The sequence below is a fragment of the Rattus norvegicus genome, chromosome 14 (genome assembly GCF_036323735.1).
Source record: "Rattus norvegicus strain BN/NHsdMcwi chromosome 14, GRCr8, whole genome shotgun sequence".
NCBI classification, from domain to species: Eukaryota; Metazoa; Chordata; class Mammalia; order Rodentia; family Muridae; genus Rattus; species Rattus norvegicus.
Window position 1 is genome coordinate 26,559,984 of NC_086032.1, and position 21,858 is coordinate 26,581,841.

The 21,858-nt window shown below is 38.1% G+C and overlaps 1 long non-coding RNA gene across 1 annotated transcript; it reads left to right on the top strand.

Moving 5' to 3' along the window:
- Positions 1–9,501: 9,501 nt before the first annotated feature.
- LOC108352732 (uncharacterized) lies at positions 9,502–21,653 on the top strand. Its single transcript, XR_001841101.3, has 4 exons — positions 9,502–9,748; positions 18,132–18,250; positions 19,901–20,036; positions 20,449–21,653. It is a non-coding gene; the product is annotated as an uncharacterized LOC108352732 (long non-coding RNA).
- Positions 21,654–21,858: the final 205 nt, after the last annotated feature.

Genomic DNA, 21,858 nt, shown 5'->3' on the forward strand with positions numbered 1-21,858 from the left:
TGAAAGAGAGGGTGATGCTTTAAAATGCGCAATTTGACAAGGAAAGAGGTGTGAGTGGCATGCAAGGAAGGCAGGCACAGAGAAAAGAAGTATAAATATTTAAAAGATTTGTGAAATCAAAGAGAATTCTAGTTCTCTTCATGCAACATAGGTACAGTGAGGATAAAAACAGACAATGCTTAGAACACTATATTAGGCATCAGACATTAGACATTACATTCTTCGCAAGGAGGTCTTGCTATGCTGTACTATGATGTGAAGGTGAGGTTTAAGCTGCCACAGAGATGCCAAGATGGTATCAATGCTAAGACCATGAAAACCACCAAGCTGCAGACAGGTTCAGGGTACCAGCAACCCAAGTCAGAGGCTACAATGTGCTGCCAGTGGTAGAGCTGGAGTATAAGGTAGACCAGAGCTGCTACCCAAGTCTGTCAAATCCCATCCTACAATATTCTCAGTTAAGGGTCTCCCCTTATAAACAAAGTCATATCTGCTTATGTTAAAGCCTTTGAAGAGAGGAATCTTACATTCAAGGAAACTTCTATTTCCTTGATGAAAACGAGGCTTTTCTTTTTTTCTTTTCTTTTCTTTTTTTTCTTTCTTTCTTTTTTTTTTCGGAGCTGGGGACGAAAACGAGGCTTTTCTTTCTTCGTCCCTTTAACAATTACAGATAACTTATCTGCCCTTTCACTCTTGGCAACTGTAAACTTCCTAATACAATTTTCCTCTCTAAACTTTACATTTTTCACATTTTTTTTAATTTTCTCACTGGAGATATGGACGACAGCATGCATAGGCTGGATGCTACCCTCTTTAAATGTCTTCTAATAAAGGAACTAGCCAGTTTCTATTTCTTTTTATTCAGTCTGTTTCTCAGGACACAGGCAGAAGCATGCTGCTACATTCTTTACTATAATGTTACTCAAATAGCTGATACCTTGGTTACTTATAATGTCTTTGTACCCTTCTTAAACCTCATGGCCTGGGCCTCTACTGTCCACATTTGTGACTGCTGGCCTTCCCAATTTCCATAAGGTGATCCATTAACATCTGATTACAGCATCTGAAGGCTTCTATACTGGAGCCTTCTCAACTTTTGACATTCTTCTTACAACGCTAGTGAGTAGCCATGGTGCTAAGTTTATTAGAACAATGGCCCCATTTCTTCATTCCAATAGTCTGGGTTCGTTACTTTTTCTATTGCTGTGGCAATCTACCCTGATAGCTTTGAGGAGAAACCATCTCTTAGTACACTGTCACAAGGTGCAGCTGATTATGCTTGGGAAGTCATGGTGGCAGGAATCTGATAGCTCTCACATTGCAAGTTCATTCGGAAGAGGAGGAAGATCACCGTTTATGTTCCGCTAGTGTTTTTGTTCTACCATAGTCTAGGAACCAAGACCATGGGATTGTGCGGCTTACATTAGCTAATGTAGAAGAGCTCTCACTGACATGAACAGGAGTTAGTTTCCACGGAGATTCTAAATCCCATCAAGTTAGCAATCAAGATTAACCACCACATATACAAAGTACACAGTATATTTTATAATTCTTAATTTTTTGCATCAAGTTGTCTGGTATAATGAGGTGCCCAGCACTCTACTTAAATATAAATTTAAATATCACTTCTAAGTGTGTCTGTGGAAGTATTCCCAACGGAATGACCATTATGACTGAATGTTTTTCTGGCAAGTGCCCTTTATACTGTGGTAAGACATTTATTGGTATGACTAGAACAAAGAAATGTAAGAAGGTATCATTTGTTCTCTGCATAATTACTGGATCTAGAACATCTGCCTTCTGTCCAGAATAATCTGTGGTCTTTGCACTTATCTCAGTGGCTGTCAGATTTTGAAAAAGACACTGAGCTTCCCTGTGTCTCCAGCTTGCAGATTATGTGATTTCATGGCTTTAATAAGTATGTAAACTAACTCCTAATAAGTAATGATTGTGTGTGTGTGCATGTGTGTGTGCATATGTGCATATGTGCATGCTCACATACATGTACTATTTCTCTGTCTCTGAGAAACTAGTACATATACATATGTGATTTTGTTTACTTCTATTTGTTCTTGGCTACTGATTTTATCCAAGATTCTTAGGGCTTTGTTATTTCATAATTATATTACTTTAATATTATTAGGTGTTTTCTCTGGTAGAAAAAAATCTATACATTTTACCACTTCAAAAAATATTAAAATTTACTTCCTATTATTTACATAGTTATATGACTCTATCTGACAGAGAAAATGTTAGTATTTCATTATTTCTCTATTAAACTAGTTAATTTGAAAATAATTAACTTTTTAATAAGATTTTATTTTTTAGACAAGAGTATAATATGTGCCTGTAATTATTATATCCTCACATTGTTGAAGAGACATCTATGAATAAAATTAAAAAACCCTATATTATCTTTCTGCATCATTCCTCAATATTTCTTTCCAGCTGTACTTGGTACTATTTCTATACCTCAATTTCTGAAGATGGATGATGTCTAGCACATATTTGAATTTCACATACTTCTCTTAAATATAGAAATCTTTATTGTTTCTGAACACGTTCAGGCAATTCTCTTAGATTTTCTTTTTCTTTTCTTTTTAATTTTATTCAATTTTTTTTACACTCCAGATTTTATTCCCTTCCCAGTCTACCCTCTGACTGTTTCACATTCCATACCCCCCCTACCTGTCTCCATGAGGATGTCTCTACCCGCCCACCCCCACCCCATCCACTTATGCCCACCCTCACCTCACCTGCCCACCCCACCCAACCCTACCTCCTCACTCTGTGGGGCCTCCAGTCTTGAAGGTTAGGTGCATCTTCTCTGATTGAACCCAGATCCAGCAGTACTCTGCTGTGTATGTGTTGGGGGCCTCATATCAGCTGGTGTATGCTGCCTGGTTGGTGGCTCAGTGTCTGAGAGATCTTGGGGGTCCAGGTTAGTTGAAACATCTGGTCCTCCTACAGAGTCGCCCTCCTCCTCAGGTTCCTCCAGCTTTTCCCTAATTCAACCACAGGGGTCAGCAGCTTCTGTCCATTGGTTGGGTGCACATCTGCATCTGACTCTTTCAGCTGCTTGTTGAATCTTTTGGCAGGCAGTCAGGATAGGCCCTTTTTTGTGAGCACCCCATAGCCTCAGTAATAGTGTCAGGCCTTGGGACCTCGCCTTAAGCTGGATCCCCCTTTGGGCCTGTCACTGTACCTTCTTTTCCTCAGGCTCTTCTCCATTTCCATCCCTAAAGTTCTTTCAGATAGGAACAATTATAGGTCAGAGTTTGACTATGGGATAGCAACCCCATCTCTCACTTGATAGTATCTACAAGTTCCCTCTCCACACTGTTGGGCATTTCATCTAAGCACTCTCCCTTTGAGTCCTGAGAGTCTCTTACCTCCCAGGTCTCTGGTACGCTCTGGAGGGTCGCCCTACCTTCTATTTCTAAGGTTGCCTGTTTCCATTCTTTCTGCGGGTCTTCAGGGCTTCAGTCCTTTTCTCTCGCCCAATACCTGATCATGTTTCCCTCTTTCCCTTACTGTCCCCTTTCCCACCCAGGTCCCTTCCTTCCTCCCACCTCCCATGATTGCTTTCTTTTTCCTTCCAAGTGGAATTGAGGCATCCTCACTTGAGCCCTTTGGCTTGTTAACCCTTTTGTTTTCAATGGACTGCATCCTGGGTATTCTCTATTTTTGGGCTAATATCCACGTATTAGTGAATACATACCATGAATGTTCTTGTGGGTCTGATTACCTCACTCACTATTATATTTCTAGTTCCATCCATTTGCCTCCACAACACATGACGTCCTCATTCTTAATAGCTGAGTAGTATGCTCTTGGATTTTCTTTTCTTTTCTTTTCTTTTCTTTTTTCAGAGCAGAGGATGGAACCCAGGGCCTTGCGCTTGCTAGGCAAGCGTTCTACCACTGAGCTAAATCCCCAACCCCTGCTCTTGGATTTTCTAATATATAATTGTGGTAGAGACTATGCAGCCTACTCACAGCCTTCCTCATCTACGTCACTGGCACTTTCCCAACTTGATTTGATGCATCAACATCATTCTGCAAGTAATGCCTCAGCCTCATGTAGTGGTGAGATGATCAGGTGCTATAGTCTGTATTCAGAAATGTTCATAGCATTCGAAGGTGGACTTTCCCAGAAAAAGCTTTTAAACCAAAAATAGAGCAGATTGGCCTGGCTGTGATTTCTCTCCCCTTCTTCTGCATGTTTCCTCTCTACTTCATTTTATTAGGACCTGTCTCTACCTTTCTTTAGTCGGTAAATATTTTGTATCCAGAAGTATAGTGGAACCATGAACAACTTTGCTGTGGAGGCAGGAAATCAGGAATTCAAGTCTAGCTTTGGCTGTACTTTGAAATGGAGGTACCCTGTGCTGCATGATACGTTGAGGGAAAAAAATCTATTCTATGCTATGGAATTTGGAATAAAATTAAGAATTAAAAATCCAATTCCTTGATAGTAATATGGAAACTCATCTGAGTGGTGAACTACACCAATTATCATTCAAGATAATAACAATAATAATAATAATAATAATAATAATAATAATTGCAATCCCATCTGTATAAGCTATTTTAAGACCTTCAGCTCAGATGTACTTTTACAAATATCACTATATTATTGCAAATAATTATTTTTTCCCGCTCTTCTTGTTTCCATTAATAGTCTTGGCATTTATTGAGCACAGCCCTATTACATTGGCAGGACATTACATCCATGTTCAGTAATAATAGTGACAGCTTCTTGGATCCTAAACTAAGTTCAAACATTTTCTAAGCTTCGTAGAGTCCTGCTTCTCTTGTAGAGAGTCCCAATATTTATTCCCCAGTATTCTGATTCAATTCGTGTTGCCATCTTTGAAATTAACTAGTCAGTTATCTGCTATCTGAGCTTTAAAGCTATCGAGGAAGCAAACCCGGATTCATGCACAAGTCATTCAAATGGCCTTACTTTGACTCTTCTCCTATTTGCAAGTCTTTGAGTGTAAGAGAAAAATAGCAGAGACTCATAAGAAAGAATGGAGTGTTCTGTTACAGTACTTTAGTCAGTGGTTCTGGTGCTACATAGAACTCTATGTGTAAAGTTTAATAACAAAATTAAAAACTGGTATAAGTGTAAAACATTTCATGATGTAACTGAGATAAGAGACAATTATTTGCCTTCCAGAAAAGGCTTCGGGAAATTATATCTGGTCATGAAAACATTCTGTTTGAACAAACTCTTTCATAACAATTATATAAAACTGTCTTTGGGGGGCACTTTTATGATTATGAAAGAGAATTATTCCCTACATGACAGTATACCTGGAAATTACGTTGTTACGTATACTGCTTCTATGAAACTCAATAAGCGCAAATATTAAAGAACAAAGTGGCAAAGCAATTCCATCACACTACTAGGAATGATGGTCTGAAGAATCTGAAATTAAAACACATAAGATTGTCTACTGTAAAATAAATATAAGAATAAATTCATCCAAAGGAAAGTTCTGTATGTGGTGATACACATTGCAAACCTAAACTCCATGAACCCAAGAGATAGGATGCTCCCAGGTTCAAGACCATTCAGACAGCATAATAAAGCCATCTCTAAGAACGTAGAGAGGAATGCTAAACCCTAACAGAAATTGAATAAATCTGCATAATGCATGATCCACTATCTGTCTAGAGAAATAGTGAATGAGATAAGACAGCATACTGACTACATCTGTAGAACTATCTGCTTGTTAGCACTCTATGACGTTAAAATTTTTCATTGAATGACAATTTTCATGGATTTCCTGTGTCTCATAAGAACTTGGGAAAAATAATGTGACATTGAAATTTCTAATAGTAAAAGAAATCTAGAGCTCCTAAGATAGCTCAACATGTCATACAAGATGGGCTAACTAGTTCCATTCCTGCTACCCAGAAAGAGCTGGACAGAAAAATCAATTTTACAAAATAGTTCTAACTTACATACACATGCCATAGTATATGTATGGCTGTTCTCTCTCCCTCCCTCTCTTTCTCTCTTTCTCTCTCTTTCTCCCCCTCCCTCCCTCCCTCCTTTCCCTCCACCCCTCTCTCCACACACACACACACACACACACACACACACACACACACACACACTATAGATAACATGCATTTAAGAAAAGAAGAAGCTATTCCTGGTTCCAGACTTCTAAAAGAATCATGATTACACATTAATGAAGAAATCTGATTTCTCTCCTCTCATCTGGAAAAAAATTAAACGAGGCTGAGAAATCTATTAAAAGAGCCATGATAAGAAATAAGTGAAAGTCCACGCAGCGATAATCTTTCTGCTTAAACCAATCACAACCCATCAGCCCATCCAACTTCTGCCTAAGAAGGAAAGCAAAAAGAATCACGTGAAATGTAATGCCAGGAAATGAGCACAGAGCAGAGTTGACATTTGTTTACTTTATGGTTCTCAGGAACTGTGAAAGGTCTAAGGCTTTGCTTAATCTGTAGTCTAACAAATTAGTCTTCAGCTGTATCGTGGAGGCTGGTACAAGGCTTATATTTCAGGATCAGGAGTGGACAAAGTTCGTTCATAAGGACAGCAGTGTTGTGAGTAGTATTAGCGACTCATGTACCCAGTTCCACATGTGCCAAATTAGGCAAATGGAGACACATGACACATCGTCACATGACAACCCTACCTATACCAGACAAAATCCCAGCAAAGGATCTATGCAGTGCAGCACGTGATGTGCCTACCATAATGGATAAGGGGAAGCATTGCGGCCTTCTCAGACTGCTGAATATTAGGTATACTTAACCAGAATTTAAAACTGGGCCTTATAATATAAAAGTAATTTGCAATTTATAGTATCAACTTGAACAATAGATAAGATAAACAAATAAACTTATTTTTTCCAGATAAGTGGAGCACTGTGGCCTTATTTAATCTGTGCTATTTTTTCCTTTATATATTACTTTATCAGATGATTATGCCGTGATGTCACATCCTAGATCCCAAATACTGCATACAGTAGCTTCTTCAGACTTGACTTGCTTTTATCAAAGTGTTGAAATTCAGATGATATCCATCTAGTACATGAGCGGATTGCTTGGTATGCGGTGAAAAAAAGAATAGCAAAACTGGTTTGTGTGAGGGAGGGAATACATTCTGAGGAAATAAATTGAAGACGAAGAGAGAAAAAATTATTTAGTAAAAGAAACTAGAGTTAAATGTCAAATATAACATATTTTATTGTTGGACTGAACCCCAGGCCAGTAACACTACCAACCCTTCATTAGAATACATTTTTTTCTTCTATATTATCCTTTTATAAAGTAAGACATAAAATATTTTGGTATAAATACAAACTGAAGCCATTTGATACTCCCAACAGACTAAGTGAACTAATTAATTCAATAATTAAGCCAAACGGCCTGTTAACAAGCAGAATGAAGTTGTGAATGAATAAAGGACTTACTAAATGAATAAACAGATAGTTAAACACAGTTCTATAACTTACTGAAATCTTTTGTTCAAAATCTTAAAAAACGTGCTTATTTCTCTCTTTTCTAGAAAGCAAATTCTTCTCTTTGATACCAGATTAAAAAGTGTAAGAATTACCTGACATTCAATAGAAGTATATGGATTGTTTATGACTAAATCTCAGATAATTGAGCAACTCAGAAAGCAGTTGCTCAATATTTTTAAGCCGTTATTCACCCCAAACTGGATATAAAAGTGGCTTTGTTCTACATTGTGATCTTACAAAACCAAAAGCAAACGTCTGGCTGTTTATTTGACACAATTTTATCACATACATTTAATGCAGGCACAGTCATTGCTCAAGCTAATTACTAAACACATTTCTAAGAGAATGTCTACAATAACTTTGAAATCCTAACAAATACTATCATTCTTTTATTTTTTTATGCTCATTAACACAACCTGCATAATGTGGAATGAATTTTAATATTAAATTATAGCTACATTTATATACAGATAGCACAAATATTGACGTCAAAATGTTGTAATATTACACACCCATTGAGAATACATTTGAATAAAATTCTGATTCTAATTCTATTACCCTATTCGTACAATTTCATTGTGTCTCTATTATTTAGAAATATTTTCTTTCTTAGGAAGTCACTAATATGCCTAAAACGTGGCTTTCTTAACTTCATGTCAAAGAATATGTATTCTGAACACAAGTGATGTCCTCAAGCTTCTGTCAGGTGTACTCCCTATCAAACCATATCAATACTTAACATCTCACAGGACCAAAAGCATTCTGATTGCCTAATAAGCCAAAGCCTTCTTGTCCTCAGCATGTCTTGGTTTTCTTTTGTCTGTAATGCTCGAATCTCTATTCATTTATCATCAGTTGTTCTTGATTCCTACTTGGGGATTTGTTTCTCAGTCAATTGCTGTTTGCCTGAGCTCTTTCAAGATGTCCCGCTCTATTCCAACATTGTCCAGTGCACAGGGGAACATGCTCCCTCCATACAATGATAACTGAAAAGAAGAAAAGAATTGAGCAAAAAAGACTTCGGCACCTGAACACCACACAGACTCACAAACATACAGGGCATTGTCAAATCCGCCAGCAAGGAGAACATGCTGTCACCTCCCCGACATTAAAATTTAATGTCCATCTGCTTTCCTTTCCTTCTGCAAATACCCAATGGAAGGAACCTGACTCCAGGAGGGATTTTATCAGATTCAGACAGTGATGAAATGACAGTTGACTTCTAAATCAAAAGGTGAGAGAGTGGCCTTCAGCTCAAGTGAGAAACACTTAGGCCGGGCCATGTAGACACCCTCATGAAAATGTGCTTAAGGTTTCTCAAATGAAATCCAGACTTGGCTGAAAAATCCCCGCTGTGAATGTCACAGCCCGCTCAGACTAAACCACAGCTCACATTGTGGCTGCTTCATCTGACCTGTCAGACAGACAGCACTTCATTGAACACGGGCTTATCGAGTGCCACACTTCAGCACCGAGGCGAGTGATGCCTTCAAGTCCAGTTGCTGAGGAAGCTGAGCTGTTATAAAGTCTGGGTTTGTGCTTACCTATAAAAACCTAGGAGTAGGGCCAGGTGAGACGGCTCACATAGTAAAGCCACTAACAGCCAGGCCTGTAACTTGCGTTCAGCCGCCAGAGCCTACACTGTGTAAGAAGAAAACCAAGCTGCCCTCTGACCTTTATACACACTCAGAAACACATGTTGTGGCACACACACAACAAATAAAAGCAGGAAAAATATACTTAAGCGTATAATTTAACACGACACTCTTGCATTCAATAGCTCGAAATAAGGGGTAGGAAGTGGAACATTAAACTTTAATATATTTAAAGCTAATAATTAGCCCTGGGTTCTTTCTGCGCCACCTCCTTCCATGCAAAAGCCATTTCTTCTCTTTGATTGTTTACCGGAAGCCGTGGTGATGCTCGTATTTTCTTCAGGAAGTCTTCCCACAATCCTCTTCGAGATCTCGCTCGATTCTCTCCTCTCAGAACTAGTGGATCTCTTACAGTTCACCGGGTTAAAGTAGCTATTCAGTCATTTCCTATTTACCCCACTTGCTATCTGAATTATAATTCTCTATGCAGAAAAAAGAAGCCTAGAGTTATAGCTATGCTTTTTTTTTTTCATTTGAATATGCCTCAGGTGATAGAATTGGAGCACGTAAGAGCAAACGCTGCCCACACCGGGGTTACCTTGGATTTGCAGGAGGCAGACACCCAACACGAAGTGAGGTAAAGTAAATTCCTGTAGCATCAGGAGACGGTCATAACTGGTAATTGTTAATATGACTTAAGTGATAGGGTTTGAGGAAGGGTCTCTTTTCTGGGGATTGAAAAAGGTGTGGGATAAAGTAACACGTGGTCTATGTTGAAACAAGCTAAAGAGGAAGATATGGCTAAAGGCATTCATCTGACAGTATGGCTCAGGCAGATATGTTAGTGCAGTGCTAACCGGTGCTACATTTTCTGTCAGGAATAAAACAATTTAGCCACATCTCTTTACCTCCATCTCCATTATACCTCTTGCTACTTTGGTCCTGCCCCTTGTTCTGCAGTTTATCTCTTTAATCTGTCCACCTCCCCTTCACATTTTTCTTGCATCCTGAATAGGAGAGATAATAAAAAAGTAAGGCTGATCTAAGGGGAACTTGGCAGTGACTAGTGGCAGAAATAGGAAATTAAACAAACAAAAAAAAAAAAAAGAAAAGAAAACCTCAATGAAAGACACTGGGGAAGAGAAATAAACTGGTCAGATAAGCAAAGAGAACTATCTTATCTATGCGTGTGCTGGGTGCTGATGTGAATACAACTCTCCCTGTCCAATCAGCACTCTACCCTTATGGTGATGAGTTGAACAGAATGACTAAACTCAAGCTGCATGCTTTAGTCATACTTTCTTGAAAGAGCCAATATCAGCACAAACATTTTCAGCAAGAATACTGTCAGCTTTTACTACCAAAGGCATTGCTCAATGAATTAGGGTACAGAGTTTGTTTTAAACATCCCTTTGTGGAAGGGTAGCACATCGTCAGTTAGGATCAAAGCATACTTTATGACAGATTCTTCTCTACTGCTTGACAATTTCCTGCCATGCATATGTATATGGTATTGTGATATATTCTTCTTTTCCTGTGATTGTCTGTTTTATTTCTTCTTGCCTCTGAATTTTGTCTTCTTCACTGGTCTCTGAAGGGCTGCACCATTATGATACCCCTTCTATTAGCTACAGTCAACACCTCCTCAAGAAGGAGTGAGCATTAACTATAACCCTCTACCAAGGGGACTTCTCTACTCCAGGATGAGAGCAGCACTCATCCATAGTTACACATCAGTGTTGAGAAGGCAGGTTGACAAGTCCATTTAGGGGAACAATATCAATGCGCTGCCTGTTGGGCCATGATCTCCCAGTCATAGAATTTCAACCACATTTATAGTACCACATATGTATTCCTTCCTGTGCAGAATGTATATTTTTTAATAAAATGTATATAATACCATGAATTCATGAGAAAGGACTGCCATAAATGCACCTACTTTCCACTCATTCTCACAGTGTGTTTCTCTGAGTGAGCAGACTTCAGGGAATCCAGGCAACCTGACCCTAACACATTTCCTGAAAGCTCCCTCTGTTACAAAACGTGTGGATTCACTCCTTGCAAGACCTTGCCCCTTTGGTTCTGTTGACAGTGAGGATATGGACTTTTGATGTTTTCTTTGTTTTCATCCATTTAAAACATTGCCTGTTCCCTTCATGTGTACATCCTGCCTTTCCTATTGGTTCACGTGGATAAGGCCAAAAGAGCAATTCTGTAGTTTCTTTTATTTGTTTATCTGTTTGTTTGTGTATTTATTTACATCTGTAATGCTGTCCCCTCCTCGTTCTCCCTCCCATAGTCCCTTCCCCCATCACCCAACCCTCCAACCCTTTCTCCTCAAAATGGTGCAACACACACACACACACACACACACACACACACACCGGACAAGGCAGCCCTGTTAGGATATGGATTCCACAGTCAGGCTATAGGAATGACCCCATCTCCAGTTACTGGAAGACCCACATGGTGACTGAGCTGCACAACTGTTACATATGTGCTGGAGGCCATGGATCCATGTGTCCGTGTGTCCAGCCCATGTATGCTCTTTGGCGCCTTAGACTCTGAGAGCTCACTGGGGTCTGGGTTGGTTGACTCTGTTGATCTTCCTGTGGAATTCCTATCCCCTTCAGGGCCTATAATGGCGACTTACCACACACTCCCAGTCCCCTTCTCTCCCGTAAGAGTCGGTGGACTCCATCCAGTGTTCGTCGGTGGGTTTATCTCTGAGAAGACAGTTATCTTAGGTTCTTGTCTGCAAGCATAACAGAGCATCAGTAGTGTCAGGGATTGGTACTCGCTTATATGATGTGTTTCAAGTTGTATTCAGTATTGTTGGCCATTCTTTCAGTCTATGTTCCATCATTATCCCTGTATCTCTTTCAGAAAGGACAAATTTGAGGTCAAAAGTTTTGTGGGTGGGTTGGTGTCCTTATCTCTCCTACCAGGGGACTCCATGGCTCCAGGGTGTGGTCTCTTCAGGTTCCATATCCCCGTGGCTATGAGTCTCCACTAAGGTCACCAGCATCGACTCCTAGGAACCTCCCCTATGCCAAGTGTCTAGCACTTCCTAGAGACTCACTTATAGAGGATTTTAGTCATAAAGTACAGAGTATCTATGAAACACCCCATACATCCAAAGGAGTTAAATAAGAAGAAAGGCCCAAACGAGGATGCCTAAATCTACGTTTTTTGATTTGTTGTTGTTGTTTGTTGTTGCTGTTCTTGTTGTTGTTGTTTTCGGTTTTGGTTTTGGTTTATTTTTTTTAATGCTTGGTAGACATTTTTCTTTACCTTTCTGAGTAGACATTTTTCTTTACCTTTTTGGGATCAAAAAGATGGCAGCTCCATCGAAAGAAACTGAACCTCCTGAATGCTTGTAAATTGTAAAATGCTTGTAACTTTGGTGGGAATGAGAAGGTTCTGTGTTAAAGAAGACAATCTGAGCCAAGATGCCTGAAATGAAGAGGATACTCCTTGAGGTGTCTCCACAGAGAGAGCCCAAAAGTGCCGGTTCCTTACATCTTGTTTTGATGCAATCGAAGATTATCAGCCGCTTCACATTCTTTAGTGCTCTTGATAAATTGTAATTAATTGCAATTATATACCCATGTATTGAAATCAGCTCAGGGCCAATGAATCTGTGGTTCGCCAACTTAAGAGGGAAATGACTGGTCAGGAGGAGATGATACTCCTGTAAAACTTGGTTTTCACTGTGATTGGCTTTCGGATTTTTGTAGAGGTTCATTGTGGTCTCTCAGTCTGTTTTTTGTTTTGTTTTCTGGTTAATGAGAGTAACTCCTTTGTGTTATTTCAACCCAGTAAACTCCTCTTGGAAAAGAGTAAATGTAAACTCCTTCAGCAAGTACTTTAAACCATGCTTTAATATTTATGCAGGAAAGTAGTTGCAAGATTTATAGCACAATAAAATATCAATTGCAAGCATACTGTGCTAGTTATAATTATTATTAAGAACTACTTAACTTGGTATTTCACATTTCATAGTCCTCATTAAACACTTAAAGTCCTTGCTGTTTTCAAATTCTCCATGTCTTTTAGGTAGAATAATTTCTTAATGGCATTTTCACTCGTAGAAGTATGAAAACTATTTTAATTTAAGTTTATTGAGAATGCTATGAAATAAGTTCTCTTTCAAAGAACACAAAGGAACCCTAAAAATGTCCTTCAGCCTTTAAATAAGTATTTAATTGAAAACAAGTAGGTTAGAGGGGTTAAATATACACCTTATAGATCCTTTACTCCATTTCATTTCCATAAAACCTGGTAGTTTTAACAGACTGTCTAAGACAGATGCACAGAGAGTTTAGGGGAAGGAAGAGCAAATGTGAATTCATAGAGTCATGAAGTGCCGAAGTATAAAAATATAACTCAGTAGTTAGTTTCACCCTCTAGTTTACAGAGTAACCACAGATGAACTCAGGAGCAACAGGATGAGTGTTAAAACTTGGAAGAAAACAGAAATGATAAAGTGGAATGTGGAATAAGATTAATGAGGGTCCACAGCTTTCTACTTCTAGATTGGAAGTATAAAAGATGGAGAATCAAAATTAACCAATGGAGATGATATCACACCTGAAGAAGTACTTAAGAACTATATAGAATCAATAAAGGAAAGAATACCCTTGGGCCATGGTTAATTCTGCCACAAACTACTTGCTTATCATTTTTGTGTGCCACTAACATTCATCGACAAGGACTATGTAATTCTTCACTGACTCTTACATCAACAAATCTTAATGGTTTTGTTGTATAAGTGATACAATTCATCAGTGTCTCACCTTTTAAAGTTGTAAATGCCAGTTATAACTTTCGAAGTTGTGGTGGTTTGAATATGCTTGACCTAGGGAGTGGCACTATTGGGAGGTGTGGTCTTGTTGGAAAAAGTGCATCATTGTGGAGGTGGGCTTTTAGGGCCTCCTCTTAGCCCTGTGGGTGCCAGTCTTTTCCTGTTTGACTTCCGAACAAATGGAGGACTCTCATCTCTTCCACCGCCATGACTTCCTGGTGCTGCCATGCTTCCTGCCTTGATGATGATGAACTGAACCTCTGAACCTGTAAGTTAGCCACAACTAAATGCTGTCCTTTGTAAGAGTTGCCCTGGCCATGGTGTCTGTTCACAACAATAGAAACACTAAGACAGAAGTGCCTAACTAAAGTTCCTCATCCAATGACTACTGATGCCTCATTAAAGCACCTCACCCAGTTATGGCCTCTAACTGTTACATACTTAATGTTTGTTAATCTCTATTGTTTACATTGGCCTTCACCACCATTTCTGAGATAACAGTCTAGCTATAAATGCCACTCCCAACCAGTGCTTTTCTACTTCTTACATCTATTCCACATCACCACTGTCAATAGTTCTAAGTATGTAATGTAGTGGGTAGATATGAAAACAGAAAAAAAATGCTGAAAATACTGAAGGTATTTTCATTTCATTACCTCATTAATAAAGCAACGTAAGCCCCCATTTCCCCTCTTTCCTTCCTTCTTTCTTTCTACCCTTTCTTCTTTCTTTTTATGTCTCTCTCTAATCATGAGCCATTATCTGGGGGAAAAAAAGGTTTTCTAAGTGTTTTTAAATAATATTGTATCCTATATTTACAAGTGCCTTCTGATAATTTAATTCTAGTGTGCTTCTGTGAATTGTAACTTACAATGCTGAATCACATAAGCATGGTAAAGTTTAATATTTACTGAGGTAACCTTGTTTAATCCAACATTTTCCAAACATCTATGGTCTGAGATTCATCATTAAATAATATGTCAACTAATCACAAATCAAGAATCCAAGAAACACTCTTTGGTGGCCGTTATTAACTAATTCTAAAAACTATTTCCTTCTTAAACTGATTGAATAGAAGACTATTGCTCTTAAATATTTCCTAAATGGAAAAATACATTTTTTCCTCTTGCCATTTTCTCATAGACAGAAGCCAGAATTGACTAACCAATAGCTAAGATACTTCTTATATACATTTTAGCAAAATGTGTCACCCTAGGTAGCAAAAATTATTATAATTATAGAAATTATTACATTGCTGTCAGAAAACTATTGAATTTATGTATAAGTGTATAGTATGTGTGTCCACTTATAAATTTATATAAAAATGCATTCTGACGATGAGCTGTGAAAAGTAGAAGAGATAAAAAACCCTGAAGCTCCTATATAGAAGCCTAGTCCCAGCACATCAAGGCTATAACGATTGGAGGAGGGCTATGGCTGCACACTGTGCTTTGAGACAGGAAGGAGATAGATATATTTATAATGTTGAAAGATTTTTCCTTTTATACAAATAAAAGGACTATTGGTGCTAGAAGTTCACCCCAACAGAACTATCATAAAGCAAAGACCAGGAGCAAGAATTGCTATCAACGGACTCTGACCAATTAAATCAACCACAACGTGGATGGACCAGACAGATCAAAATGTGTTATTTCTAAGGGCATTGGTGTGAGATGGGGATGGAGGGATGGCCGTCATGAAGATCAAGCCTGTGGCCTTCTGACCAGCCTGTCTACTGCTGTCCTTTTGATGAGTCTCCCTAGTTCACCTTTATGCAAGAGGGTAGAGTGGTCATTCTGACTTGCTCAACTTAATTGTGTCATCTAAGTTTGAAAAATGATTGAGGAAATTACTTTTATTTTTACAAGAATGATCTGAGGGGAAATTAGCATATCTTAAATATACTTTATATCCTAAATTGACTATTTAACATCCTTATCACAGTGGAAAATCATATTTCTTCTTAAAATGACCGTTTTTTTTTCCCTCTCTGACTGATGAGAACGGCAATCCCTACAGATAGTCTGATTACATTTAGAAAGCAAAAAGGAACTTAAAAGGCATAGAAATGTCTACAGCTCTGTTATTAGTCCTGGGTCATATACCTAGACATGACGTCTATAGATAATAGAACAATCTTTTGTTTATTTCTGATAAGTAAAGACGTAAATGGATTATAAGGATAATTAGTTTGACCTTGTTGGAGTAGTAAGTGTGACATTGGGAATTTATCTTGAACATGGGTTTCAAAGACCCCAGCCAGTCCCAGTCTGTCACTGTATTGCTGTGGACAAGGATACAGCTCTCAGCTACCTCTCCAGTGCTGCGCCTGATGCCAAGCTCCCCACCGTGATGACAATGAACTAAACTAAAAGCAAGTACCCCTTCAAATGCTTTTGCTTTTTATAAAAGCTGCCATTGTTGTGGCATCTCTTTACATAGATCTGGACAGCGACAGAGACAGATGGTCTTAATAGGTGAGGTCTTTGGAAGGTAATAAGAAGTACCTGAGGTCAGAATTAACATATGGAAGAGATAAATTCTTCTGTAAGAGTCCTCCCCATGAAGGTACAAAAAGCAGTAGAAAGTTGAGTCAGAATTACCTAAGCTAGCCCCTTTTTCTTATACTTCTAGTTTCAAAGAAGCTAAGAAAAAATTCAAGATAATCCCAAAATACTCAGATTGTATTTTATTAGGCAACTTAAAAAATACGGCAGTTGGAACAGTTGTCATGTCAAAGAACAAGAAAGGTCCTCTTCTACGTCCATTCGCATGATTCTCTCAGTTCTAAAATCACAGCACATCAGTTTTCAGGGCTTGATATGCGCAAATCACAGCCATGTAGGACTCTCCATACGTCTCTTTCAGCATGCAAAATACAGCCTCCCATATAATCAACAACAAGAGAGTGCATCAAAACATTCTATAATTAATCATGACTAACGTCGGAGCTAACTATCTAGAACTGCTCCTTATTTTCTATTCACTAGAAATGGTTCAGCTGGAATCTTTATGGCATTCAAAGGGAAGATGTTACACAGTGGTTTCAATGTCAACAAGTCAGAGTATTGTGTCCATTGTAAAAGCTATTTACTACACAAAGTAACTAACTCAGTCCTGGAAAAAGTTACTTTACTATTAGAAAGTAAGTCTCTAGACAAGCTTAATTAAGGCATCCATTCTGTCTTAGTAACTGTTGTATTGTTGTGAAGAGAGACCATAATCAAGGTAACTCTCACAAAAGGAAACAGTTGATTGGAGGTTCGCTTACACTGTCAGTTGGTTGCTCCAATATCCTGGTGGAAATCTTGGTGGCAGGCAGGCAAACAGGCATGGAGTCGGAGAGGTATCTAAGAGCTACATTCCAATTCACAGGCAGAGATATAGAAAAAGTAACATCCGGCCTAGCGTGGGCTTTTGAAACCCCAGAGCCTACTTCCAGTGATATACCTCTTCCAACAAGCCCACACCTCCCAAACCTTTTAGCAGTTCAACTCCAGATTAAACATGCCAATATACGAGCCTTTGGGGGCTAGTCTCATTCAAACCACCACACATACATAGGAATAACATAGAGCTATTAGTTTCAGACAACAATATTTTGTCTTGACATAAAAACTGACCTAATGAATACCTAAACAAATAAATCATTTTGAGGGTGTGGCTGTGAACATTCTTGGGCCTTTTTTATCCCTATTGCTATAGATGTTTTCTTTCTTTCTTCCTTTCCTTCCTTTCTTTCTTTCTTTTTTCTTTTACTATTTTTTATTGAATATTTTCTTTATTTACATTTCAAATTCTATCCCCTTTTCTGGTTTCCTCTCCAGAAACCCCTTATCCCATCTTCCCTCCCCTTGCTTCTATGAGGAAGCTCCCCCATCCACCTACACACCTCTGCCTCTTGAGACTTAATATGATAAAATTTACATTTGCAAATATGTAAAATATGCTATTTACAACATACACCTCAGAAGGACACACATTTAGGACGACTAGTTCTACTGAGGAGTAGGTGAATAAAAACACCATAGAAACATATACTGTCATTGACACCAAATATCACATGAAAACTTTTTATAGACAAGAGGAGTTACATCCGAGTTACATGGGTAGCTAATGGCAAAGAATAGCAAACTTAATAGGGCAAGCCAGCATGTCTGATAACTCCTTTACCGGAATGTCACCTTTTTGTTTTGTTTTGTTTTGTTTTTAGGTGCATTTTGGTGTTGTTCCACCAAACTATGAGCAAATAAATGTATCCTGGTTTTTAAATCTTTTGGCTGTACAATATGTCTGAAGGTCTGGGATAAATTCAGCTTTCACTTTACCTAGGTGTGTATGTCAACTCTCTGATTTATCATGCTAGATTTTAAAGAAATCTTACTTTATTTTAAAGGGTCTTATAAAATATGTAGTGAAATAATTCAATCAATTAGTTTAAGTGAAAAGGGAGATCTTTATAGAAGATAATATTGCTATAAAACTATAATGATTTCAAAAATATATTCTAAAATTACAAAGGCCTTGTGATTTACAGGACGTATTAAAATATACCCACATTTTTACACTCAGTTTCAAAAACTTATATGCTCCAAAGACTGAAATTCTCCAGATTGATGGCATCTTGGGACAGTTAAACGCACAGTTTCCTGCTGTTCTTAGTTCTAATCACTAGGGAACAATTGAGAACATGTCATATTTCAAAGAAGAGGCAAACTGTAGCACGTAAGTCTAGAATTTTCAGGGCATAGACAGTCAACATAAGCAAAAAGAAACCGAAGAATAAATATGAAAACATCTATTATAAGTCGTATTTTTATTTATATAAATTCACAAATTCTTAATTTAATTTAAAGCACTTTCATGATTTTATTTAAATCTTCTATAAAATATGAACAGAACCTGCATATTTCTGCCTACGTGTGTGTGTGTGTGTATGTGTTTGTGTATTAAACTGAGAAATTGAGTAACTGTTTAAGAAGAAGCACGCTGCCTAACAAAATATCCTAAATTGAAAAAAGTTATATAGATAAGTAAAGTCGCCACTTTAAATTCATGTATTTATTGAATATTGTTCTCTTTATAATCTTGAATGCTAGTTTCTGTAGTTCAAAATAGTCAGTTACACCAAGTACATAAACTCAGACTAACTTATGAACTATTACTAATGGAGAAAACATGTTTTAATTATTACTGAACAATGTACTATGCAACTGTTTTTAGCTATGGGGGAAAATAACAAGGAGCAATGCATCTGAGGACAGAGAATGAACACATAGACTGGACAAAGTTACTTTAAATGACCTGTGACTGGTTCCCTAAGTAAACCCTAAACCAGAAGCATTAATGCAAATATTTTATTGGGGATTAAATTTAGGTCTTTGTGTTTGTAAGGCAAGCACTTTACTGACAAAGCTGTCCTCCCTAAAAGGTAGAGTTTCAAGGACCTATCTTCCCTTCTAGCTCTCCTTCAGCCAGACAAAAGGCTAAAATTAGTCTACAGTCTGACACAGCTATACCTAACACTTTGGCATATGCTCAAAGGACTTGATATTAAACTCCACAGATATTGCTCAGTCATGTTCATTGTTGCTCTATACAAAATAGCGATGGAATGCAAACAACCTAAAGACCCCACAACCAATAAATAGGAAACAAAAATATGCTCCATGTACACCATGGAGTACTATCCAGCTGTACAAAATAATAAAATAATGAACTTTTCAGGTAAATAGATAGAATGCAAAAAGATTATATTGAGTGGGGTCTTTGGGTTTCAAAAAGAGAAGTGTTGCATGTTTGAATTTATTGGAGGTTCTTAGCCCCTTCAATATTTTTAAAGTAAAAATTTATGTAAACATTCTTAGCACCATATACATTACATGTACAGAATATTTTAAGTGTGTTGTTATTTCAGAACATAACCTTTTTTTTGTACCACCTATTGGGAATTGCATATCTATCATTGGCTTATCTTTGTAGGAAACGCCATCACTGGGTAACCTGTGTGGGAACTTCAAAGGAAATGAACTGAGAGGGGAAGATGTCCTGCCTTGTGTATAAGCAGTACAACCCAGAGAATGGGATCCTGGGAGGAATTACACAAAAGAACAGGAAGGTTTGTCACTGCAGATGCATGTACCTCCTTCACTGTCACCACCTCTCCCTTCTGTCCCCTCTTTCATCATGAAGTAAGTTACTGGGCTTAATCCCATCACTCCTGTCAACTGCAGTCTGAAAATCCTACAACCAAATATGCTACAGCAAATCCTTCTTTAAATCGTCTCTCTCTCTCAAGCATGTGTCACTAATAAACTTCAGGCATATGTAAGTATAAACATACCTGTACTCATATATAGAAGAAATCTACAAATGATACCCTTATAGTGTACAAGGAGTATGGCTTCAATACTCTCCACTAATGACCATTTTATTAGTTCATATAAAGACTCTGCCTTTTTCACATTTTAACATTAAATTCTATTTTGGTCCTAATACCAATTCTTCTCTTTTTGTTGCTATAAACGTAGAGCTAGTCTTTCCAGTGCACGACTTTTCCTGCTTCTGAAAATGCCTCCTTGTAAAACCCACAAAGGACCATCACACTTCAGACAGTTCCTTCAGACATTTCGGTAAGTGCAAATGAAGTGTTTAATCTTCTGGCAGATCCATAATGTCCCACAGATGTGCCCCTAGCTAAGAAAATCACATGGACATCTATATGAGGAGTGTGGTCCAGTAACAGCTGCTAGATTGCTGCTTGGGCTGGGAGTGATGATCCCAGCTGCTTTTCTGTCCTTCCTAGAGAGCTGTTAAGATGAAGCCTTGAGACGATCTTCTCTTAATACAGCCAATCAGGAGGCTCTTCCCCCAAACACATTCCTCTGCAGATGACAAGAGAAAAAAAAAAAGGAAATAAAGTCCCTGGTTCATTTTAAAGATAACCTTGCCAGAAAGCACATCTTCCTTAGAGGGATTGGAGAAAGAGGAAGGAAAGAGACAGAAGGAAGAAGCAGGAAGTGGGTAAGAAAAAAAAAAAGGACACACTTTGGTCTCTGCATGTGTCAAAGCGTGCTTTGTCTCCGTCAAGAAATCTGTACTTAGGAAAATTTCACAAGGGTATGTCTTTACATATTAGCTCCAAGGGCAGAAATGAAAGTGAACTTTCTTTCACTCATTCCTGTTTGTTAATTGTTTTGTTTTCAAGACTGGATCCCTCAACGTATTTCTGGCTTTCCTGGAACTCACTATGTAGACCAAGTTGGCCTCAAAGTCACAGAAATCTGCCTGTCTCTGCTTCCCAAATACTGAAGTCAGGGCAAGAGCCTCTTTGCTCCACCCGCAAATGAACTTTCAACCCGAACATGCTCAATTTGCACAGCCTCATCCATGAATCAACTCTTCCTATAAACCTGTTTGCAGTATCAGATTTTACAGTTTCTTCCAAGCCATCGACAAAAAGACAGGTTAATCCTTTAAATGGAAACACTCGTGTCGCCCATAGGAAAGTATTTTCTGAGCATGACATGTACGACTTCAAGTTACCTGTAATTTATACTTTTTTTTTAATAAGACATGGTTAAGTAAAGGATTTTTACAACTTTACATATTACCCGATTCCAGCTATTTTTTTCTATAAGCATTAGACATTTAATTCCAATGCTTCACCTTTCAATTTCTTTTTCTCATTACAAATGTGTTCATTTTAAAGATCTTGGAGTTTAACAACTGCTCATTTCAGAGGGCTTTCTGGAATGGATTTTTTTTACCGGGAAGATAATTTATCATATCGAGTACTGTCTCTCAAGATAAAAGGGAAATTGGTAGGTAATAAACGTTCTCGGTGCACCCGGAGTATTTGCAAATGCAGTCTTTAAAATAAGACAGATGCATGTGGATCCGTTTAAACAGCATGTGATGCAGTACCCAACATGTGTGCA